General features: G+C 43.1%; 1 non-coding gene across 1 annotated transcript; it reads left to right on the forward strand.

Annotated features, from left to right (window-relative positions):
- The first annotated feature begins 22,353 nt into the window (after positions 1 to 22,353).
- trnaa-ugc (transfer RNA alanine (anticodon UGC)) lies at positions 22,354 to 22,430 on the forward strand. The gene has a single exon. It is a non-coding gene; the product is annotated as a tRNA-Ala (tRNA).
- Positions 22,431 to 26,094: the final 3,664 nt, after the last annotated feature.

The following is a 26,094-nucleotide window of genomic DNA, read 5'->3' on the forward strand; positions in this document are numbered from 1 at the left end:
GTGGATAAAGAGTTACCTGTCTAACAGAACACAGAAGGTGTTCTTTAATGGAAGCTTCTCCAACATAATCCATGTAGAATCAGGAATTCCCCAGGGCAGCTGTCTAGGCCCCTTATATTTTTCAATCTTTACTAACGACATGCCAGTGGTTTTGAGTAAAGCCAGTGTGTCAATGTATGCAGATGACTCAACACTATACACGTCAGCTACAACAGCGACTGAAATGACTGCAACACTTAACATAGAGCTGCAGTTAGTTTCAGAATGGGTGGCAAGGAACACGTTACGCCTAAATATTTCAATAACTAAAAGCACTGTATTTGGGACAATTCACAAAACCCTAAACCTCAACTAAATCTTGTAATGAATAATGTGGAAATTGAGCAACTTGAGGTGACTAAACTGCTTGGAGTAACCCTGAATTGTTGACTGTTAGGGTCAAAACATACAGTGGCTTGCGAAAGTATTCACCCCCTTGGCATTTTTCGTATTTTGTTGCCTTACAACCTGAAATTAAAATTGATTTTTTGGGGGGGGGGGGTGGGGGGGTTGTATCATTTGATTTACACCACACGACTACCACTTTGAAGATGCAAAATATTTTTTCTTGTGAAGCAAACAACAAATAAGACACAAAAACAGAAAACTTGAGCATGCTTAACTATTCACTCCCCCAAAGTCAATACTTTGTAGAGCCACCTTTTGCAGCAATTACAGCTGCAAGTCTCTTGCGTTATGTCTCTATTAGCTTGGCACATCTAGCCACTGGGATTTTTGCCCATTCTTCAAGGCAAAACTGCTCCAGCTCATTCAAGTTGGATGGGTTACGCTGGTGTACAGCAATCTTTAAGTCATACCACAGATTCTCAATTGGATTGAGGTCTGGGCTTTGACTAGGCCATTCCAAGACATTTAAATGTTTCCCCTTAAACCACTCGAGTGTTGCTTTAGCAGTATGCTTAGGGTCATTGTCCTGCCGGAAGGTGAACCTCCGTCCCAGTCTCAAATCTCTGGAAGACTGAAACAGGTTTCCCTCAAGAATTTCTCTGCATTTAGCACCATCCATCATTCCTTCGATTCTGACCAGTTTCCCAGTCCCTGCCGATGTAAAACATCCCCACAGCATGATGCTGCCACCACCATGATTCGCTGTGGGGATGGGGTTCTCGAGGTGATGAGAGGTGGTGGGTTTGCATTTTCCTTGATGGCCAAATTGCTCAATTTTAGTCTCATCTGACCAGAGTACCTTCTTCCATATGTTTGGGGAGTCTCCCACATGCCTTTTGATGAACACCAAACGTGTTACTTATTTTTTTCATTAAGCAATGGCTTTTTTTCTGGTCACTCTTCCATAAAGCCCTGCTCTGTGGAGTGTACTGCTTAAAGTGGTCCTACGGACAGATACTCCAATCTCCGCTGTGGAGCTTTGCAGCTCCTTCAGGGTTATCTTTGGTCTCTTTGTTGCCTCTGGTTAATGCCCTCCTTGCCTGGTCCATACGTTTTGGTGGGCGGCCCTCTCTTGGCAGGTTTGATGTGGTGCCATATTCTTTCCATTTTTTAATAATGGATTTAATGGTGCTCAGTGGGATGTTCAAAGTTTCTGATATTTTTTTATAACCCAACCTTGATCTGTACTTCTCCACAACTTTGTCCCTGACCTGTTTGGAGAGCACCTTGGTCTTCATGGTGCCACTTGCTTGGTGGTGCCCCTTGCTTAGTGGTGTTGCCTTTCAGAACAGGTGGGGTCTTTCAGCACAGGTGTATGTATATTGAGATCATGTGACAGATCATGTGACACTTAGGTTGGACACAGGAGGACTTGATTTAACTAATTATGTGACTTCTGAAGGTAATTGGTTGCACCAGATCTTATTTAGGGGCTTCATAGCAAAGGGGTGAATACATAGCACACACCACTTTTCCTTTTTTTCCAATTATTATTATAATTTTTTCTTAATTTCACTTTATTACATGAAAAAAATCCATTTACATTTTAGGTTGTAATGTAACAAAATAGGAAAAACGCCAAGAATACTTTTGCAAGGCACTGTATAGACACAACAGTAGCTAAGACAGGGAGAAGTCTGTCCATGCACCGAGCTGTCTGTTTAAACTACTTGCACACAGCTCTGACACCCATGCATACCCCACAAGATATGCCACCAGATGTCTCTTTACAGTCTCCAAGTCCAAAACAGACTACTGGATGCAAAGTACTACATAGAGCTATGACTACACGGAACTCTATTCCACATGCAAGCAGTAAAATTAGATTAAAAAAACAGATAAAAATACACTTGAACCAGCGGGGACTGTGAAGCAACACAGACATAGGCACAGACACATGCATACACACGTACACATGGACTTTGTGTTGTAGATACAGTGCCTTCGGAAAGTTCTCAGACCCTTTGACTTTTTCCACTTTTTGTTATGTTACAGCCTTATTCTAAAATTGATTAAATATAAATCTACACTCAATAACCCATAATGACAAAGCAAAAACATATTTTTTTTGTTAATGTTTGCAAATTTATAAAAAATAAAAAAGTATTCACACCCTTTGTTATGAGACTCAAAATTGAGCTCAGGTGCATCCTGTTTCCATTGATCATCCTTGAGATGTTTCTAGAACTTGATTGGAGTCCACCTGTGGTAAATTCAATTGATTGGACATAATTTGGAAAGGCACACACCGGTCTATATAATGTCCCACAGTTGACAGTGCATGTCAGAGCAAAAACCAAGATATGAGGTCAAAGCAACTGTCCGTAGAGCTCTGAGACAGGATTGTGTCGAGGCACAGATCTGGGGAAGGGTACCAAAAAAATGTATGCAGCATTGAAGGTCCCCAAGAACATAGTGGCCTCCATCATTCTTAAATGGAAGAAGTTTGGAACCACCAAGGCTCTTCTTAGAGCTAGTCGCCTGGCCAAACTGAGCAATCGGGGGAGAAGGGCCTTGGTCAGGGAGGTGACCAAGAACCTGATGGTCACTCTGACAGAGCTCTAGAGTTCCTCTGTGGAGATGGGAGAACCTTCCAACAGGACAAACATCTCTGCAGCACTCCACCAATCAAGCCTTTGTGGTAGAGTGACCAGACGGAAGCAACTCTTCAGTAAAAGGCACATGACAGCCCTCTTGGAGTTTGCCAACAGGCACCTAAAGACTCTCAGACCATGAGAAACAAGATTCTCTGGTCTGATGAAACCAAGATTGAACTCTTTGGCCTGAATGACAAGCATCACATCTGGAGGAAACCAGTCACCATCCCTATGGTGAAGTATGGTGGTGGCAGCATCATGCTGTGGGGGTGTTTTTCAGCAACAGGGACTAGGAGATTAGTCAGGATCGAGGCAAAGATGAACGGAGCAAAGTACAGAGAGATCCTTGATGAAAACCTGCTCCAGAGTGCTCAGGACTTCAGACAGGGCAAAGGTTCAACTGCCAACAGGACAACGACCCTAAGCACACAGCAAAGACAATGCAGGAGTGGCTTCGAGACAAGTCTCTGAATGTCCTCGAGTGTCCCAGCCAGAGACCGGACTTGAACCTGATCGAACATCTTTGGAGAGACCTGAAAATAGCTGTTCAGCAACGCTCCCCATCCAACCTGACAGAGCTTGAGAGGATCTGCAGAGAGGAATGGGAGAAACTCCCCAAATACAAGTATACCAAGCTTGTAAAGTAATTCCCAAGAAGACTCAAGGTTGTAATCGCTGCCAAATGTGCTTCAACAAAGTACGGAATAAAGTGTCTGAATACTTATGTAAATGTGATATTTCAAAAAAAAATATATATATAAATTAGGCAAAGAATTATAAAACCTGTTTATGCTTTGTCATTATGGGGTATTGTGTGTAGATTGATGAAGGAGAAAATGATTTAACACATGTTAGAGTAAGGCTAGAGAAGGATAATGACCCCAGGAAGAGTAGGCTTGGCAGCAGCTAATGGGGATCCATAATAAACACAAATACAAATACATATCCTGCCATCATTATAAAACTTCTTCAGGATTGGTGTGTCCCCTGCAGGACGGTTGAGCTAATTTAGCTAATGCGATTAGCATGAGGTTGTAATAAAGAAGAAAATTTCCCAAGACAGATACATATCTGATATTGGCAGAAAGCTTAGAAGTTAACATAATTCGAACCTTAACCCTAAACCCCCTAGAAATAGCATTTGACCTCGTGGGGACCAACAAAATGTCCCCAGTTGGTCAATTTCTGTTAGTTTACTATACTAGTCCCCACAAGTATAGTTCAACAGGTCCGCACACGCACACAGGCACGCATGCACACACACACACACACACACACACACACACACACACACACACACACACACACACACACACACACACACACACACACACACACACACACACACAGCAATTATCTTCTTTGAGACAGAGTTATTCATCGACAATAGTATTTTCCCTCCCTGCTCCCCACTTCTCAATCACACCCCCATTCTGCCTTGCAGTTTATACTGTGACTGTGTTTTAGTGTGTGTGTTTTAGTGTGTGTGTTTTAGTGTGTGTGTGTGTGTGTGTGTGTGTGTGTGTGTGTGTGTGTGTGTGTGTGTGTGTGTGTGTGTGTGTGTGTGTGTGTGTGTACCAGTCACATCTCAGAATTCTCTCCTCTCAGTTACAGAGGCCAGACAGTGAACACGTGTATGTGTAGCAGCTCAAATATAATAATTTGCTGTCCACTCATACACTCAACATTTGTTTAGGCCCATTCCCCACAGCAGACCACGGGGTACATAGCTTTTCCTCAAACTATCTTCTGGGTTCCCCTGTTCTACTCTACTGCTCAGATAAATGGTTTAGAAACAACGGTTATAGTTGTGATGCTTCTATTGCAGTGTGAGAAAGAGCCTTAGAAAAGCAGAGCGATAGAGTTGTGTGTGTGTGTGTGTGTGTGTGTGTGTGTGTGTGTGTGTGTGTGTGTGTGTGTGTGTGTGTGTGTGTGTGTGTGTGTGTGTGTGTGTGTGTGTGTCTCAGTGGTGGAAAAAGTAGTCAATTGTCATACTTGAGTAAAAGTAAAGATACCTTATTAGAAAATGACTCCAGTAAAAGTGAGTCACCCAGTAAAATACTACTTTAGAAAAAGTCTAAAAGTATTCGGTTTTATATATACTTAAGTATTGAAAGTAAAAGTATAAATCATTTCAAATTCCTTATACAAAGCAAACCATATGGCACCACTTTAAAAAAAATATATAATAAATATATATATATATATATATATATATATATATATATATATATATATATATATATATTGATAGCGAAGCATTTGTGTTGTGTTGAATGAGTCCGTCAGATCAGAGGCAGTAGAGATGACCAGGGATGTTGTCACGTCCTGACCAGTAAAGGGGTTATTTATTCTTGTAGTTTGGTCAGGACGTGGCAGGGGGTATTTGTTTTATGTGGTTTAGGGTGTGTTTGTGTATGTGTTCATGTAGTGGGGGTATTTGGTTTATATGGTTCGGGGGGTTGTGTATGTAGAGGGGTATTTGATTTATTAGTCCAGGGTTTTGGTTATTGTTCTATGTTAGTTTAGTTCTATGTTCAGTCTAGTCGTTTGTATTTCTATGTTTAGTTAATTGGTGTTGGGGCCTTCAGTTGGAGGCAGCTGTCTATCGTTGCCTCTGATTGAAGGTCCTATAATTAGGTGTGTGTTTGTCATGGGATTTTGTGGGAGATTGTTGCTGTGTATAGCTTTGTGCCTTACAGGCCTGTTCTTTGTCGTCGTTTTGGTTTTCCTTCTTTGTCCTTAAATAAAAGAAGATTAGTATACATTTTCCCGCTGCGTTTTGGTCTATACCCTACAACACCCGTGACAGATGTTCTCTTGATAAGTGTGTGAATTGGACCACTTTCCTGTCAAAATGTAAAGAGTACTTTTAGGTGTCAGGGAAAATGTATGGAGTAAAAGTGCATAGTTTTCTTTAGGAATGTGGTGAAGTAAAAGTTCTCAAAAATATAAATAGCAAAGTACACATACCCCAAAAAACGACTGAAGTAATACCACAGCTGTGTCTCTCACTGTGTGTGTCTCTCTCACTGTGTGTGTGTAATAATGAGTATTTATTTATGATGCAAAATTATTTGTAGATCATTCAGTCATCTGCAATGTACTCTGCAATGTCCAACAAGCCCATTGTGTCTGTTGTCCTTCAATGGGACTGTCCAGATACAGCTGGATGCACTTCCCTTTAATTAGCTACCAATTAGCCCAGCCGCCCTCACTAAAATACACACACTCACACACACACACACACACACACACACACACACACACACACACACACACACACACACACACACACACACGACACCGCCCAGGCGTTAATTACCTTCAGGGGGTGATTATTAGGGATAATTTGGTATCAATTTGGGCCTCACCTATTACCTCTGTTTTGGTTCAACCCAATGATTAGTGGACCTGTCAGGAAGATGGAATGTTACACATTTAGAGGGGGTTCCTGACTCCTCGTGTCAGAGCTAGTTATATGGAGCAAACCCATCTATAGCCCATCAACACAAAGCCATCCCTAGTGACAGAAGTGTAATGCCTTGAAAAATGAGTTGCATTAAAAATGTAGTCAGTTTGTGTATTTATCGTTTAGGGAAATACCAGGTCCTCCAGAGCCAACACTGACAGAGGCAGAGGTAAGCCAAGCAGATCTTACTGGTGTGTGTGTATTAACTCACTCTGAAAGATGAATCATTCAATAGTCAGGCTGAAATGTCTAGACTCTTAATAAAGGCCTTAATTATAAGGTGAATTGCTGCTGTTGACTGTAGAAAGCCTTCTTTATTATATAAATTAAAGAGGACACATCAAACCTGCTGATTTCATTAAGGTTGTCTCTTCCAATGGCACCCTATTCCCGATATAGTGCACTAATTTTAACAAAACAAAACCTTTTTATGGCTGGTCTTCTCATCTCTCTCTCTTCTTCTTCTCTGGATAATTAATATGCAGATCAAAATGAGAGCAATTTTGAGGCAAACGGTGAGGCAGTGGCAATCTATTAGCATATGCTAATTGACATAAAATAAAATGATCATGGCCTGGCACTGTGTGTGCGTGTGCGTGCGCATGTGTGTGTGCGCGCGTGTGTGTGTGTCACAGCATTTATTCAACAACATTAACATTAAATGTGTATCTATAGGCATATCTAGATGTATTCTATTTCTTCCATGTGACATCACTTTTATGTCTCTTAGAACGTCTCTTTCCTCCCCCCTACCTATTGGTTGTTTTCTCAGAACTATTGAAGACCAACTGGTGTGACCAACTGGTGTGACCAACTGGTGTGACAGTGTAGCCTGCTGAGCTAAAGCCATACCAAGGAATTACTCATCCAGTTACTCTGGACCCATCTGTCTTCCGAAACTGTCCTGTTATCTTTGAGCCACAAGTAAACTAAATTATTTATAATGGACTAATAAAGAAATAAATAATCTTACTCATGTGAATGTTGATATTTACAAACCAAATGCAAAAGTCAACATGTCTTTGTTTGTCGCGTTCTGGATGCCCTGCAGTAGAGGACTATTAAATCACATATTTACTACAGAGAGAGAGAAAGGTCAGAATTTACTGAGTATACACTACCGTTCAATAGTTTGGGGTCACTTAGAAATGTCCTTGTTTTGGAAAGAAAAGCTACTTTTTTTGTCCATTAAAATAACATCAAATTGATCAGAAATACAGTGTAGACATTGTTAATGTTGTAAATGACTATTGTAGCTGGAAACGGCAGATTTTTTAAAATTGAATATCTACATAAGCGTACAGAGGCCCATTATCAGCAACCATCACTCCTGTGTTCCAATGGCACGTTTTAAAAGGCTAATTGATCATTAGAAAACCCTTTTGCAATTATGTTAGCACAGCTGAAAACTGTTTAACTGATTTAAAGAAGCAATAAAACTGGCCTTCTTTAGACTAGTTGAGTATCTGGAGAATCAGCATTTGTGGGTTCGATTACAGGCTCAAAATGACCAAGAACAAAGAACTGAAACTCATCAGTCTATTCTTGTCCTGAGAAATGAAGGCTATTTCATTCAAGAAATTGCCAAGAAACTGAAGATCTCGTACAACGCTGTGTACTACTCCCTTCACAGAACAGCGCAAACTGGCTCTAAACAGAATAGAAAGATGAGTGGGAGGCCCCCGGTGCACAACTGAGCAAGAGGACAAGTACATTAGTGTCTAGTTTGAGAAACAGACGCGTCATAAGTCCTCAACTGGCAGCTTCATTATATAGTACCCACAAAACACCAGTCTCAACGTCAACAGTGAAGAGGCGACTCCGGATGCTGGCCTTCTAGGCAGAGTTCCTCTGTCCAGTGTCTGTTCTTTTGCCCATCTTAATATTTTATTTTTATTGGCCAGTCTTAGATATGGCCAATAAAAGCAGGAGGAAACAGCTGTTACCATGGTGATTATTACTATAACACCACAGAGTGAGAACAGCTGTGACCATGGTGATTATTACTATAACACCGCAGAGTGAGAACAGCTGTGACCATGGTGATTATTACTATAACACCACAGAGTGAGAACAGCTGTGACCATGGTGATTATTACTATAACACCACAGAGTGAGAACACCTGTAATCATGGGGATTATTACTATAACACCACAGAGTGAGAACACCTGTAACCATGGTGATTATTACTATAACACCGCAGAGTGAGAACACCTGTAACCATGGTGATTATTACTATAACACCACAGAGTGAGAACAGCTGTGACCATGGTGATTATTACTATAACACCGCAGAGTGAGAACACCTGTAACCATGGTGATTATTACTATAACACCGCAGAGTGAGAACAGCTGTGACCATGGTGATTATTACTATAACACCGCAGAGTGAGAACAGCTGTGACCATGGTGATTATTACTATAACACCGCAGAGTGAGAACACCTGTAACCATGGTGATTATTACTATAACACCGCAGAGTGAGAACACCTGTAACCATGGTGATTATTACTATAACACCGCAGAGTGAGAACAGCTGTGACCATGGTGATTATTACTATAACACCACAGAGTGAGAACAGCTGTGACCATGGTGATTATTACTATAACACCGCAGAGTGAGAACAGCTGTGACCATGGTGATTATTACTATAACACCGCAGAGTGAGAACAGCTGTGACCATGGTGATTATTACTATAACACCGCAGAGTGAGAACACCTGTAACCATGGTGATTATTACTATAACACCGCAGAGTGAGAACAGCTGTGACCATGGTGATTATTACTATAACACCGCAGAGTGAGAACACCTGTAACCATGGTGATTATTACTATAACACCGCAGAGTGAGAACAGCTGTAACCATGGTGATTATTACTATAACACCGCAGAGTGAGAACACCTGTAACCATGGTGATTATTACTATAACACCGCAGAGTGAGAACAGCTGTAACCATGGTGATTATTACTATAACACCGCAGAGTGAGAACACCTGTAACCATGGTGATTATTACTATAACACCGCAGAGTGAGAACAGCTGTAACCATGGTGATTATTACTATAACACCGCAGAGTGAGAACACCTGTAACCATGGTGATTATTACTATAACACCGCAGAGTGAGAACACCTGTAACCATGGTGATTATTACTATAACACCGCAGAGTGAGAACACCTGTAACCATGGTGATTATTACTATAACACCGCAGAGTGAGAACACCTGTAACCATGGTGATTATTACTATAACACCGCAGAGTGAGAACACCTGTAACCATGGTGATTATTACTATAACACCGCAGAGTGAGAACACCTGTAACCATGGTGATTATTACTATAACACCGCAGAGTGAGAACACCTGTAACCATGGTGATTATTACTATAACACCGCAGAGTGAGAACAGCTGTAACCATGGTGATTATTACTATAACACCGCAGAGTGAGAACACCTGTAACCATGGTGATTATTACTATAACACCGCAGAGTGAGAACACCTGTAACCATGGTGATTATTACTATAACACCGCAGAGTGAGAACACCTGTAACCATGGTGATTATTACTATAACACCGCAGAGTGAGAACACCTGTAACCATGGTGATTATTACTATAACACCGCAGAGTGAGAACACCTGTAACCATGGTGATTATTACTATAACACCGCAGAGTGAGAACAGCTGTGACCATGGTGATTATTACTATAACACCGCAGAGTGAGAACAGCTGTAACCATGGTGATTATTACTATAACACCACAGAGTGAGAACACCTGTAACCATGGTGATTATTACTATAACACCGCAGAGTGAGAACAGCTGCATCACAGTTGTTTCTTCTTTTTTTCTTTAATGGATGGAGACAGTGAGAGGGAGACACTGGAATGTTGAGAAGGAGAGGAGAGGAGGCAATGAGAGGCGAGGAGATGAGGGGAAGGAGGAAGGAGGGAAGGAGAGGAGGAAGGAGAGAAGGAGAAGGAAAGGAGGAAGGAGAGAAGCAGAGGAGGAAGGAGAGAAAGAGGAGGAAGGAGAGGAGGAAGGAGAGATGGAGAGAATGAGAGAGAAGGCAAGAAGGAGAGAAGGACAGAGAGAAGGAAAGAGAGAAGAAGAGAAGAAGAGAAGAAGAGAAGGAGATGAGGAAGGAGAGACGGAAGAAGAGGAGAGAGGCAATGAGAGGCGAGGAGATGAGGGGAAGGAGAAAAGGAGGAAGGAGGGAAGGAGAAGAAGAGGAGGAAGGAGAGAAGGAGAAGGAGAGGAGGAAGGAGAGAAGGAGAGAAGCAGAGAAGGAAGGAGAGAAAGAGGAGGAAGGAGGGAAGGAGGAAGGAGGAAGGAGAGGAGGAAAGAGAGATGGAGAGAATGAAAGAGAGAAGGCAAGAAGGAGAGAAGGGCAGAGAGAAGGAAAGATTGAAGAAGAGAAGGAAAGAGAGAAGAAGAGAAGGAAAGAGAGAAGAAGAGAAGGAGATGAGGAAGGAGGAAGGAGAGACGGAAGAAGAGGAGAGAAGGAAGGAGAGAAGGAAGGAGAAAGGAGGAATGCGAGAAGGAGAGGAGGAAGGAAATGAGGATGGAGAGAAGGAGAGAAGAGAGGAGGAAGGAGGATGAAGGAAGGAGAGAAGGAGAGGAGACAAGATGGTACGAGAACAGACGAGAGTAGAGCGCTCTCATTAAGAATGGGTGTTTAGTAATACTGACAGTAATCTGTCTTGTAGTTCACAAACGACTGTTATCTACAGTGTAGTCTACATCATTAGGTGATTATAATGAGATGAGGTAAGGTAATTGGGATGTCAATGTAAGACAATGATATGCTATGAGTCTGTTATTATGCTAATGCCTTGATCACTGGACATCATTTACATACTCTATCCGAGGCAGGACTGCCTGTGTGAACTTGATTAACACACTTTATATGTTAAGGATTGGCCCCTTTTTTAATTTTTTTTGCCTAAAATGACATGCCCAAATGTAACTGCCTGTAGCTCAGGACCTGAAGCAAGGATATGCATATCCTTGGTACCATTTGAAAGGAAACAATTTGAAGTTTGTGGAAATGTTAAAGGAATGTAGGAGAATATAACATATCTGGTAAAATATAATACAAAGAAAAAAACAACAATTTTTTTGTACCATCATCTTTGAAATGCAAGAGAAAGGCCATAATGTATTATTCCAGCCAGGGGGCAATTTAGAGTTTGGCCACTAGATGGCAGCAGTGTATGTGCACAGTTTTAGACTCATCCAAGGAACCATTGCATTTCTGTTCAAAATGTTGTTTCAAGACTGCCCAAATGTGCCTAATTTGTTTATTAGTAACTTTTCACATTCAAAACTGTGCACTCTCCTCAAACAATAGCATGGTATTCTTTCACTGTAATGGCTACTGTAAATTGGACAGTGCAGTTAGATTAACAAGAATTTAAGGGTTATGAGCTAGGGTTAGGTTTAGGGTCAGGGTTATGAGCTAGGATTAGGTTTAGGGTCAGGGTTAGGATTAAGAGGGTTTATGTTTGTGTTGGTGTCAAACCTTGGGTTGCACGGGCCTATTGCACCCCCTACCGGTCCGGAGAAAGTGGGAGGACATGGGAGACTGAGAGCTCCGAGGGGCCACCCACAACAATTCAAAAGTAGGAGGAGGACAATCATCCAAAAACAACCTGGGAGTAAAATGTTTAACCTTAAAACCAAATTTCATATAAAATCACATTAAAACACGCCTACCAGATCAATTAGATAACTAAAAAAGAAAAATGTGATTTCTTTTAAAAGTTGAATAAATAATCAAGTAAATAAGATGAAGGAATCACCTGTCGTGTTAAAATGTATAATATAATACAATTCAGCACCAAATACAAAAAAAGACACCACCAGGTTCAGCAATCAAATGCTTCTTTTTTATTATTTTAACCTCCTCCTCGTTCCAGTGGCCCCTCCAGCCCTCTTAATTAGGTCCCCACCCCCTCCCACTATTAGTGTTTTCTATTATTCTTTAATGTTCATGCCCAGTGGAGCCAAAGTATTAAGTTTTGAAATCCACCTGGATTCGGCCGCCTTCCTCTGGCCTGTGGTCCAGGTGGATTTCATCTCCAGACCGGTAATACGGAGGGAGGTGGTTGGGTGGGTTTGAAAATGTTGGACCAGGTGTGTTTGTAAAATGTTTTTTTCAATTGTGTAGAGGTGCTGTTTGAGGCGTGTCAAGACTGTGTGACCGGTTTCTCCTATATAAATGTTATGGCATAGTGTGCATGTTATGGCATAGACAATATTAGTGCTTTGAATGGTCATGAGTTGTGAGATAGGACTGGAGGTTTGTGCATGTGGATTTTGAATGTGTGAGAGTTGTCTATAATACTGTTGTTCAATGGGTAGTTTAGGAGTGGGTTTATTGGAAAATGTAGCAAAAATTAAGAGATCCCTTAAGTTGGGGTTTCTGCGGAAAGCTGATATGGGTCTGAATTCCTGAAGTGGGGGAAATGTGCGTTGTGTTTGGGTGAAAGTGGCTTTCAGTCTAGAGTGAAGGAGTCTGTTTACGTCAGAGAAGGTGCTGATAATGGGTATAATGTGGGGTTCTGTGTCTGTTGGGGGAATGGGAACAGGGGGTCTGGGAAAGGTCTGAGGGTGGAGAACAGGGATAGGATGGGGGTGATAGGGATACGGACCCAGAATCGGGAAAGGGTAAGGGTTAGGGTTAGGGTTAAGGTTAAGGTTAGGGTTACGGTTAGGGTTAAGGTTAGGGTTAAGGTTAGGGTTAAGGTTAGTGTTAAGGTTAGTGTTAAGGTTAGTGTTAAGGTTAGTGTTAAGGTTAGTGTTAGAGGTAGGGTTAGGAGGATCAGGCAATCTGTTTTGGGGGAAGCCCGCCAGTGTGTTAGCCTTTATGTACCTCAGTGATCTCTTTGAATATCCCCTCTTCCTCAGTGCACTAAAAAGAGTCTGTGTGGCTAGATGAAAGTCTTTCTGTTGTGTACATAGTCTATGGAATCGAATGAGTTGTGATTTTACAATACCAATGAATGTATGTTTTGGGTGATAACTGGACTTGTGAAGTAAGGCATGTGTGTCTGTGTCTTTAAAGTATACTTTTGTTTGTAAAGAGACTATGTGTGTGTCAGTATCTGGAAAGAATATTGTTGTATCCAGGAAGTTGATTGTATGTGGGTGAATGACATATTTAACAGTTATGGTCGGATGATGGTTATTGAGTATTTCGATGAACGTTTTGAAATGTACCAGATCGTGTTCCCACACTCCGAAGATATCATCCAGGTATCGTCTATAAAACATGGGATGCAATGGGCATTTATCTAAGGCTGTCAACTCCCAGTCCGCCATATAAATATTAGCATAGGCTGGGGCAAACTTTTTACCCATCGCCGTCCCATGAATCTGTAAGTAGTGTTTATTATTGAATGTGAAGTCATTGTTTCTTAATCCAAGTTCTAGAAGCTGTAGGAGGTGTGAGTCTGGTCTGTCTGGATCTGGGTACCTCCGGAGTGCAGATTTCACCGCTGTTAAACCTGACAAGATATCTATGTTAGTGTAGAGAGAGTCTATATCTATGGTGAATAGGTATGCATTTGCTGGGACTGGAATGTTGTGAAGAGTGTCTATGAAGTGGTATGTGTCCTTCAGGTAGCTGGGGTGCCTTTGTGAAATGGGGTTGAGGAAGTAGTCAATAAACTCCGCTGCTGGCGAGGACTCACTCCCACAGTCCGACACAATAGGTCTTCCCTTCGGGACCTCAAAAGGGACTGTCCAGGTATCTGGTGTTTGATGTATCTTAGGGAGGAGATAGAAGAGTCTCTGTCTGGGTAAGTCTGGCCCATCTAGATATTCCTTTTGTCTATATGTAATGTATTTATTTTTATAAAGATCTGATATTATCTGTCTAATTTTTATTTGTGTCTGGATCTGTGTAGAAGCAGGTATAGAAGTATAGTGTTGTGTGTTAGAGAGTTGGCGGTGGGCTTCATTATCTTTGAGCCTTTGTCTGCTGGTTTTATGGTTATATGTTTGTGTTTCCTTAATTTAGCTATGGCTTGTCTTTCTTCTACTGTGATATTCTGTTGTGAAGTTATGGTGGCGGTATGGAATTATCTGATGATGTGTGTGTTGGTTTTAATGAGTTTCCTAATGGGTGCTGATATTGTCTGTGATTTTGGTTCCCATCTGGATGGAGCTGTGAATGGTAGGGTTTGGTAATCAGATGTATAATCAAAGTGGTCCAAAAGCTTCAGAGCTCTATGATACCTGTAGATGTCCCTCTGGAGGTCCCCATAGTCAGAATGCAGTGGTGTGGGGATAAAAGTGAGTCCCCTCTCCAGCAGCCGAGTCTCAGAAGGTGATAAGTGAAATGTGGATGAAAGATTAAGGATGTTTGTGTCTTGGTGGAGGGGCTGTGATGTAGGCATACCCTCCCCCACTATTTTAGCTGTTCCATCCAATGTTGGAGTATTTTTGCCCCTGTATCTGGTGTCCAGTGTATATTGTCTTTCTCTGTGTGGAAATCTAAATGGTGGATTTCTAATAGGGGGTTGTAGTGTGTGGCGATGTGTGAATTAATATATTTCAACATGGTTTGTTGTTTCTCTGACAGGTGGGGAGAGTAGTTAATGATGGGGAAGTAAATGGTTGCATTGGGATACATCACTGTTGCTTTACTGTGAAGTGATTGTAGTTGTCCTATGGGTGTTTGTTTCTGTGTTTGATCTTTGTTGTTCAGGCCCAGAGACAGCACAACCACCTTGGTGTTAGGATTTGGGGTAGATTTTGCCAATACCCCAGTAATCTGGTGGAACTGTGCTCCAGGATAACTGTCAATTTGGATGTGTTTGTACGGATGGTAGGGTATTCTTTTCAAGTTTGAATCTCCAATGATGGCAATCGGTTTGAGAGATTTTATTTTCCAGTCATAAATGTTTCTGTTTGTCATATCATGTCTAGTTGGCTGGTACAAGAATGGGGGGGTGGCTGGGGATGTTGGGGTAGAGTGTCCAGGTGAAGGTAGAGGGGAGAGTCTCACAGTGGGCTCTGAAGGAACCCTATTTTTTGGAGACAGACTAAGTGGGGTGGGTAAGAGGTATCTGGTGTGTGGAGAGGTTAGTATTGGGGAAGGTTCAGACAGGAAACTGTTGGGATTGATTTTCCCTTTGTTTTCTCCCATCATCACAACTTTTTCCACCTTTACTCCTCTTTCCATAGTCACCACCTCAGCAGGGTTAGGAGCTAGGGTTAGGTTTAGGGTCAGGGTTAGGAGCTAGGGTTAGGTTTAGGGTTAGGAGCTAGGGTTAGGTTTAGGGTCAGGGTTATGAGCTAGGGTTAGGTTTAGGGTCAGGGTTAGGAGCTAGGGTTAGGTTTAGGGTCAGGGTTAGGAGCTAGGGTTAGGTTTAGGGTCAGGGTTAGGAGCTAGGGTTAGGTTTAGGGTCAGGGTTAGAAGCTAGGGTTAGGTTTAGGGTCAGGGTTAGGAGCTAGGGTTAGGTTTAGGGTTAGGAGCTAGGGTTAGGTTTAGGGTCAGGGTTATGAGCTAGGGTTAGGTTTAGGGTCAGGGTTAGGAGCTAGGGTTAGGTTTAGGGTCAGGGTTAGGAGCTAGGGTTAGGTTTAGGGTCAGGGTTAGGAGCTAGGGTTAGGTTTAGGGTCAGGGTTAGAAGCTAGGGTTAGGTTTAGGGTCAGGGTTAGGAGCTAGGGTTAGGTTTAGGGTCAGGGTTAGGAGCTAGGGTTAGGTTTAGGGTTAGGAGCTAGGGTTAGGTTTAGGGTCAGGGTTAGGAGCTAGGGTTAGGTTTAGGGTCAGGGTTAGGAGCTAGGGTTAGGTTTAGGGTTAGGAGCTAGGGTTAGGTTTAGGGTCAGGGTTAGGAGCTAGGGTTAGGTTTAGGAGCTAGGAGCTAGGGTTAGGTTTAGGGTTAGGGTTAGGGCCTAGGGTTAGTTTTAGGGTTAGGGGCAGGGTTAGTTTTATGGTTAGGGTTAGGGGCAGGGTTAGTTTTAGGGTCAGAGTTTGGAGCTAGGGTTAGGTTTAGGGTTAGGGTTAGGGCCTAGGGTTAGTTTTAGGGTTAGGGTTAGGGGCAGGGTTAGTTTTATGGTTAGGGTTAGGGGCAGGGTTAGTTTTAGGGTCAGGGTTAGGAGCTAGGGTTAGGTTTAGTGTTAGGGTCAGGGTTAGTTTTAGGGTTAGGGTTAGGGGTAGGGTTAGTTTTATGGTTAGGGTTAGGGGCAGGGTTAGTTTTAGGGTCAGGGTTGGGAGCTAGGGTTAGGTTTAGTGTTAGGGTCAGGGTTAGTTTTAGGGTTATGGTCAGTGTTAGTTTTAGGGTTAGGGTTAGGGGCTAGGGTTAGTTTTAGTGTGTGTGTGGGCATGCGTGCATTCGTTGGGTGTGTGTGTGTGTTTGCCAGACTAATTTCCAGCGCGGCTCCCTATAATGTGTTGTGAGCATTCCCCAGCATATTAATGTGTAGCCTATCAGGCAGCAGAATGAATTGAAGACTCTGACTGTAAATATTCTATTGTCACTTTAATGCTTCTGTCAATGGCCTTGTTCCAACCAGATAATTCACTCCTCTGTAGCTGTCCTATATCTGCAGCTCTGCATAACACACACAAACACGCACGCACGCACGCACACACACACACACACACACACACACACACACACACACACACACACACACACACACACACACACACACACACACACACACACACACACACACACACACACACACAGTGTTTTGCTTCAGGCTTGTGCATCAGTCACAGGCAATCAGGTTCTGTTTTTGGCTCTGTCTCAGCCTCTGGAGCTGAAGCCAAACTGTTAAAGGACATTAACTCACAGTGTGTGTGTGTGTATTCATACCGTACTGCCGTTCCCCAGTGAGGTCAGAGAGATGACTGTCTCCAGTCTCGTTCCATTGGATAGTCTGAGTGTTTCACAGCTGATGTAAATTATATGAAATCATTGCTGTATTACATTTTTTTTTCTTCCAGTTGTCAGAGCAGATGATCAGATGTCCAACCTGTCCAGGTATTGTCTGTGTTTTGAGTATTGTATGGAGACTGTATTTAGACAAAAATCAACTCTGGAACCTGTACTTTATAGAATAGGTAGCATGCTACAGTAGTGGTTTCCTCCCTATCCAGATGGGATTAGTTGTAGTGTTTTAAAGATGCTGGATGTTCCCACTTCCGACTGATCCCGCTAAATACACTTTACTGACCTCTCTCCCATTCTCTACAGAGGAAGACTCCTAGTTCCTAATCATAGTCTTACTACTCAGCTGATCTCTGCCTGTCACAGAGCTTCTGACCTCTGACGAGAGAGAGAGAGAGAGAGAGAGAGAGAGAGAGAGAGAGAGAGAGAGAGAGAGAGAGAGAGAGACAAACAAGGGAGTAGAGAGAGAGTGAGAGAGAGGGAGGGAGGGAGAGAGAGAGAGACAAACAAGGGAGGAGAGAGAGAGAGACAAACAAGGGAGGAGAGAGAGAGAGACAAACAAGGGAGGAGAGGGAGAGAGATACAAACAAGGGAGGAGAGGGAGAGAGAGAGACAAATAAGGGAGGAGAGAGAGAGACAAACAAACAAGGGAGGAGAAGGGGGAGAGAGAGAGAGACAAACAAGGGAGGAGTGAGAGAGAGAGAGAGGGGGAGAGAGAGAGAGACAAACAAGGGAGGAGAGAGAGAGAGACAAACAAGGGAGGAGGGAGAGAGGGAGAGAGAGACAAACAAGGGAGAAGAGAGCGAGGGAGAGTGAGAGACAAACAAGGGAGGAAAGAGCGAGGGAGAGTGAGAGACAAACAAGGGAGGAGAGAGAGAGGGAGGGAGGGAGGGCGGGGGGTGAGAGTAGGCAGAGATGGAGAAAGGAACTGGGAGAAAGAAGAAGAGAGTGGTGGGTAGGGGTCTGGGGACTGGAGGGGACTAGAGGGGACTGGGGACTGGAGGGGCCTGGGGTCTGGAGGAGACTGGAGGGGACTGGGGACTGGAGGGACCTGGGGACTGGAGGAGACTGGAGGGGACTGGGGACTGGAGGAGCCTGGGGTCTGGAAGAGACTGGAGGGACTGGGGACTGGAGGGACCTGGGGACTGGAGGGGTCTGGAGGGGCCTGGGGACTGGAGGGACCTGGGGACTGGAGGAGACTGGAGGGGACTGGGGACTGGAGGGGTGTGGAGGGGCCTGGGGTCTGGAGGGGACTGGGGACTGGAGGGGTCTGGGGACTGGAGGGGACTGGGGACTGGAGGGGTCCGGAGGGGCCTGGGGTCTGGAGGAGACTGGAGGGGACTGGGGACTGGAGGGGTCTGGGGACTAGAGGGGTCTGGAGGGGCCTGTGGTCTGGAGGAGACTGGGGACTGGAGGGACCTGGGGACTGGAGGAGACTGGAGGGGACTGGGGACTGGAGGGACCTGGGGACTGGAGGGGTCTGGAGGGGCCTGGGGACTGGAGGGACCTGGGGACTGGAGGAGACTGGAGGGGACTGGGGACTGGGGACTGGAGGAGACTGGAGGGGACTGGAGACTGGAGGGGACTGGGGACTGGAGGGGTCTGGAGGGGCCTGGGGTCTGGAGGGGCCTGGGGACTGGAGGGGTCTGGGGACTGGAGGGGTCTGGGGACTGGAGGGGACTGGGGACTGGATGGGTCTGGAGGGGCCTGGGGACTGGAGGGACCTGGGGACTGGAGGAGACTGGAGGGGACTGGGGACTGGAGGGGTCTGGGGACTGGAGGGGTCTGGAGGGGCCTGGGGTCTGGAGGGGCCTGGGGTCTGGAGGGGCCTGGGGTCTGGAGGGGCCTGGGGTCTGGAGGAGACTGGGGACTGGAGGGACCTGGGGACTGGAGGAGACTGGAGGGGCCTGGGGTCTGGAGTGGTCTTGGGTCTGGGGACTGGAGGGGTCTGGGGTCTGGAGTGGTCTTGGGTCTGGGGACTGGAGGGGTCTGGGGACTGGAGGGGTCTTGGGTCTGGGGACTGGAGGGGTCTGGGGTCTGGAGTGGTCTTGGGTCTGGGTACTGGAGGGGTCTGGGGACTGGAGGGGTCTTGGGTCTGGGGACTGGAGGGGTCTGGGGACTGGAGTGGTCTTGGGTCTGGGGACTGGAGGGCACTGGGGTCTGGGACTGGAGCAGGGTGTCTTTGATAAGGCTATATAAAGTGAAAAGGTCTCGGCTAAATACCAGAAAGAATGTGGAGAGGAAAGAGGAGAGGAAATAGGAGGTAGAGAAGAGATAAGGCAGCTAGCAGCTGCACTGAGGAGGCTTTTGTGTCATTGTATCAAGTTACCTACAATGTGTGTGTGCGTGTGTGTGTGTGCTCGTGTGTGTGTGCTCGTGTGTGTGTGCTCGTGTGTGTGTGTGTGTGTGTGTGTGTGTGTGTGTGTGTGTGTGTGTGTGTGTGTGTGTGTGTGTGTGTGTGTGTGTGTGTGTGTGTGTGTGTGTGCATGAGTGCCTGCCTGTGAGCTTTTCTCTGTGTTCTGTCTACCTGAGTTCATGGTCCAGTGATGTTGCTGACTGAGCCAGGCTGGACTCCACAATACATGGCGCCTCCAGGACTGGAGCAGTGTGACAGGGTCTGGGGTCTGGAGCAGTGTGACAGGGTCTGGGGTCTGGAGCAGTGTGACAGGGTCTGGGGTCTGGAGCAGTGTGACAGGGTCTGGGGTCTGGAGCAGTGTGACAGGGTCTGGGTGACAGGGTCTGGGGTCTGGAGCAGTGTGACAGGGTCTGGGGTCTGGAGCAGTGTGACAGGGTCTGGGGTCTGGAGCAGGAAGGAGGATGAAGGAAGGCGAGAAGGAGAAGGAAAGAGAGAAGGAGAGAAGAGAGGAGGAAGGAGGAAGAAGGAAGGAGAGAAGGAGAGGAGACAAGATGGTATGAGAACAGACGAGAGTAGAGAGCTCTCATTAAGAATGGGTGTTTAGTAATACTGACAGAAATCTGTCTTGTAGTTCACAAACGACTGTTATCTACAGTGTAGTCTACATCATTAGGTGATTATAATGAGATGAGGTAAGGTAATTGGGATGTCAATGTAAGACAATGATATGCTATGAGTCTGTTATTATGCTAATGCCTTGATCACTGGACATCATTTACATACTCTATCCGAGGCAGGACTGCCTGTGTGAACTTGATTAACACACTTTATATGTTAAGGATTGGCCCCTTTTCAAAATGTTGCCTAAAATGACATGCCCAAATGTAACTGCCTGTAGCTCAGGACCTGAAGCAAGGATATGCATATTCTTGGTACCATTTGAAAGGAAACAATTTGAAGTTTGTAGAAATGTTAAAGGAATGTAGGAGAATATAACTTGCCCCTAACCCTAATGTTGTCAGTGATGTGACAATGTCTCTGTTAGGATATTAGTTCTATATGTTGTCAGTGATGTGACAATGTCTCTGTTAGGATATTAGTTCTATATGCGGTCAGTGATGTGACAATGTCTCTGTTAGGATATTAGTTCTATATGTTGTCAGTGATGTGACAATGTCTCTGTTAGGATATTAGTTCTATATGCGGTCAGTGATGTGACAATGTCTCTGTTAGGATATTAGTTCTATATGCTGTCAGTGATGTGACAAATGCAATATATTTTGATATTTAGTATTCAAATGCATTTCTTGTAATATTAGTTGTGAGTATGTTAGTATTTAGACTAATCTATTAGGAAAACTGTTAATAACATGGTCTGGCAACTATTAGTTGTATTCTGGGACACTGTCTGGCTCCGTTATAATGATGTCATTGACCTATCACCTCCCAAGGTCATTGTGTCATCCTATAACACCCTAAATGATTGGCTGTTTAGACTAGTGGCTGTATTTATCTAAATGGTGATGGATCATTCCACTTCCTGGGTGGTTGTGTGTGTGTGTGTGTGTGTGTGTGTGTGTGTGTGTGTGTGTGTGTGTGTGTGTGTGTGTGTGTGTGTGTGTGTGTGTGTGTGTGTGTGTGTGTGTGTGTGTGTGTGTGTGTGTGTGTGTGTGTGTCAGCAGATGATATGAGCTTGGACATGATACGCATGCTGATTGAATCAATACACAGAGGAAACGCACGGTCGGGTCCATTACAATCCAATAACGCCTGTGTGTCTGTGTGTGCTTGCATGCTTTCATGCGTGTGTGTGTGTGTCTACCCTTGAAGATTGTTTGCACGGTGCAGAAGACAAAGAGGAAGGACACTCTGTTGGTTTGCAATATTTTTCTGTAAATATGCTTATCGATCACCAGTAGGGGCAGCTACAGAATATATTCATGATCATCTGAAATACAGGAGAGCAGAGAGATGTTTGATCATCTGAAATACAGGAGAGCAGAGAGATGTTTGATCATCTGAAATACAGGAGAGCAGAGAGATGTCTGATCATCTGAAATACAGGAGAGCAGAGAGATGTCTGATCATCTGAAATACAGGAGAGCAGAGATATGTTTGATCATCTGAAATACAGGAGAGCAGAGAGATGTCTGATCATCTGAAATACAGGAGAGCAGAGAGATGTTTGATCATCTGAAATACAGGAGAGCAGAGAGATGTTTGATCATCTGAAATACAGGAGAGCAGAGAGATGTCTGATCATCTGAAATACAGGAGAGCAGAGAGATGTTTGATCATCTGAAATACAGGAGAGCAGAGAGATGTCTGATCATCTGAAATACAGGAGAGCAGAGAGATGTTTGATCATCTGAAATACAGGAGAGCAGAGAGATGTTTGATCATCTGAAATACAGGAGAGCAGAGAGATGTTTGATCATCTGAAATACAGGAGAGCAGAGACCTCTAACATCAGCTGTATCCAAAATGGCACCCTATTCCCTATATTGTGTGTTACTTTGATCCAGGGACCATAGGGTTCTGGTCAAAAGTAGTGCACTATGAAGGGAATAGGGTCCCACTGTAGCTCAGTTGGTAGAGCATGGCGCTTGCAACGCCAGGGTTGTGGGTTCGATTCCCACGGGGGACCAGTACATAAAATGTAAATAAAAAAATGTACTGTAAGTCGCTCTGGATAAGAGCGTCTGCTAAATGACTAAAATGTAAATGTAAAAACATGTGCCATTTGGGACTCAAGCATGGTCAGACTGCTGTGTAATGGTAATTGACTAGTTCTAGCATCTACATTACCACTAGAACAGACAAACGAGACACCAGGCAGCTCTATAGGACAGACAGATGTTTTCTCTGTTGTTGAGTCTAATAGCGTTGTATTGTTGTGGTGTTTGTTTGTATGATCATGCATTCTGCTGTGTTGTTTGTTTGTATGGCCATACATTCTGTTGTGTTGTTTGTTTGTATGGCCATACATTCTGTTGTGTTGTTTGTTTGTATGGCCATACATTCTGTTGTGTTGTTTATATGGCCATACATTCTGTTGTGTTGTTTACATGGCCATTCATTCTGTTGTGTTGTTTACATGGCCATTCATTCTGTTGTGTTGTTTGTTTATATGGCCATACATTCTGTTGTGTTGTTTACATGGCCATTCATTCTGTTGTGTTGTTTGTTTGTATGGCCATACATTCTGTTGTGCTGTTTACATGGCCATTCATTCTGTTGTGTTGTTTGTTTGTATGGCCATACATTCTGTTGTGTTGTTTACATGGCCATTCATTCTGTTGTGTTGTTTGTTTGTATGGCCATACATTCTGTTGTGTTGTTTGTTTGTATGGCCATACATTCTTTGTGTTGTTTACATGGTCATTCATTCTGTTGTGTTATTTGTTTATATGGCCATACATTCTGTTGTGTTATTTGTTTATATGGTCATACATTTTGTTGTGTTGTTTGTGTATATGGCCATACATTTTGTTGTGTTATTTGTTTATATGGCCATACATTCTTTTGTTCTGTTTGTTTATATGGCCACACATTCTGTTGTTTTATTTGTTTATATGGCCATACATTATTTGGTTTTGGATCATATTGAATCAGAGTAGATGTAGAATATTAACATGTATGGATGTAGAGGTGCAGAGAGCCTGTTTGTCTGGTAGAATATTAACATGTATGGATGTAGAGGTGCAGAGAGCCTGTTTGTCTGGTAGAATATTAACATGTATGGATGTAGAGGTGCAGAGAGCCTGTTTGTCTGGTAGAATACACACAAGCCACATACACACACACACACAACTCTCTCTCACCCTTTACATTCATATTTTACATTTTAGTAATTCAGCAGACGCTCTTATCCAGAGCGACTTACATTTCAATCAAATGTATTTATAAAGCTCTTTTTACATCAGTCGATGTCACAAAGTGCTGTACAATAAGCGATCGGACAACCAGCTAATTGGCCTCCATATAACTCTTACAGAATTATTCAAGTGGATGGGGATATTGGTACAGATATAGTAGATCCCCTTATTGTATGGGACACTTTCAACTGTACTTGTAGATGGCATTAAATACAATACTCATTATTAAAACAAAAGCAGTTTAGGTCAAAAGAGATTAGACGAATAAAGGAAATAGAGGAAGGAACAGCGCAAGGAAGGAACACGAGTAGAGGTATATCCGACTTTTTTGATGTACTCAAAGATCCATTATTAGCATGTTTTAATTACTCTTATACAAAGTGTAGACTTTCAGGTACTCAACAAGAAGGTCGGATTTCATTACTACTAAAACAGGACCCAGGTGGTAAGTATAAAGCTCCAGTCCATTTAAAAAACTGGAGGCCTCTAACACTTCAATGATGCGATGCAAAAATCCTGGCGAAATGCATAGCACATGGAATAAAAAAGGTTATACCAGTGTCATGCACTGATCTGTTTCACCTGTCTTTGTGATTGTCTCTACCCCCCTCCAGGTGTCGCCCATCTTCCCGATTATCCCCTGTGTATTTATACCTGTGTTCTCTGTTTGTCTATTGCCAGTTAGTTTTGTATCGTCAAGCCGACCACTGTTTTTCCCTCTGTTCCTGTCTCTTGATTGTTCCTGTTTTTCCCGGTTCTTGACCTTTTCTGCCCGGCCTGACCCTGAGCCTGCCTGCTGTCCTGTGCCTTTGCCCCACTACTCTGGATTACTGACCTCTGCCCGACCTGAGCCTGCCTGCCGTCTTGTACCTTGGCTCCACTACTCTGGATTATCGACCCCTGCCTGCCTTGACCTGTCGTTTGCCTGCCTCTGTTGCTGTAATAAACATTGTTACTTCGACACCGTCTGCATTTGGGTCTTACCTGAAACATGACAACCAGATATTGTTCATCCTGATCAGACAGGTTTTTTACATGGACAATATATTGGAGATAATATACGACAATTACTTGAAACAATTGAACATTATGAAACATCGAAGATACCAGGCCTGGTCTTCATAGCAGATTTTGGAAAAGCATTTGATAAAGTACGACTAGAATTTATATATAAATGCCTGGATTACTTTCATTTTGGTGAATCTCTTCTACAATGGGTTAAAGTTATGTACAGCAACCCCAGATGTAAAATAGTAGATAATGGTTACTTCTCAGAACATATTGAGCTTTTAAGAGGAGTAAAACAAGGCTGTCTGTTGTCTCCATATCTATTTAATATGGCCATTGAAATGCTAGCTATTAAAATGAGATCCAACAAGAACATCAAGGGGTTAGAAATCCAGGGGATAAAAAAAAAGTGTCAATGTATGCCGATGATTCTAGGTTTTTTTAAGTCCGTAATCTGTATCCCTGCAAAGTCTCATTGAAGATCTTGAACACTTTTCTAGCCTCTGTGTTAATAAAACCTAATTATGACAAATGTACCATATTACGTATTGGATCATTAAAAAATACAGTGTTTACACTACCTTATAGTTTACCTTTAAAATTCGCAGATGGTGAAGTAGACATACTTGGTGTACAAATCTCAAAAAATAGAAATAAATCTACCACAATTAATTTCAATAGAAAGTTAGAAAAAAATAGATATGATTCTGTAACCATGGAAATTTAAATACTTGTCTATTTATGTAAAAGTAACATTGATTAACTCTTTGGTCCTATCACAGTTTATTTACTTAGTAATGGCACTGCCTACTCCAGATGACTCGTTTTTTAAATCAAATGAGCAAAAAATATTTTATTTAATTTGGAATGCTAAATCAGACAAAATTAAACATGCACATGTATATAATGAATATGAGTTTGGGGGGGCTAAAATTATTAAATATTAAAGCGTTAAACCTCTCACTAAAATCTTCACTCATACATAAGTTATACTTAAATCCAAAATGGTTCTCCAGTAGATTATTAAGAAAGGCTCATACCTTGTTCAAAAATGGCCTTATAGCCTTTATACAAATTACAACTTCTCATTTCCGACTAATTGAAAATGAAATTTTGTTTCAAGTATTGCCCTTTCTTAAACAAGCCATACAAAGCTGGTTACAATTTTAGTTTTATTCTCCAGAAAAGATGGAACAAATATTACAACAAATGTTATGGTTAAATTCAAATATACTGATTAATAAATAAACATTCTTTGTGGATAGAAAAAATTGTATTATATTTATTAATGATATTATGAATAGAAATGGAGGAGTTATGTGACATATGCAGTTATCGAAAATATATGGGAATATCTGCTCAATCCAAATGTATTACTGATTGCAGCACTACCACAAAAATGGAGGCAACAAGTGGAAAAGGGAGA

The sequence above is a fragment of the Salmo salar genome, chromosome ssa09 (assembly GCF_905237065.1).
Source record: "Salmo salar chromosome ssa09, Ssal_v3.1, whole genome shotgun sequence".
Lineage (NCBI taxonomy): Eukaryota > Metazoa > Chordata > Actinopteri > Salmoniformes > Salmonidae > Salmo > Salmo salar.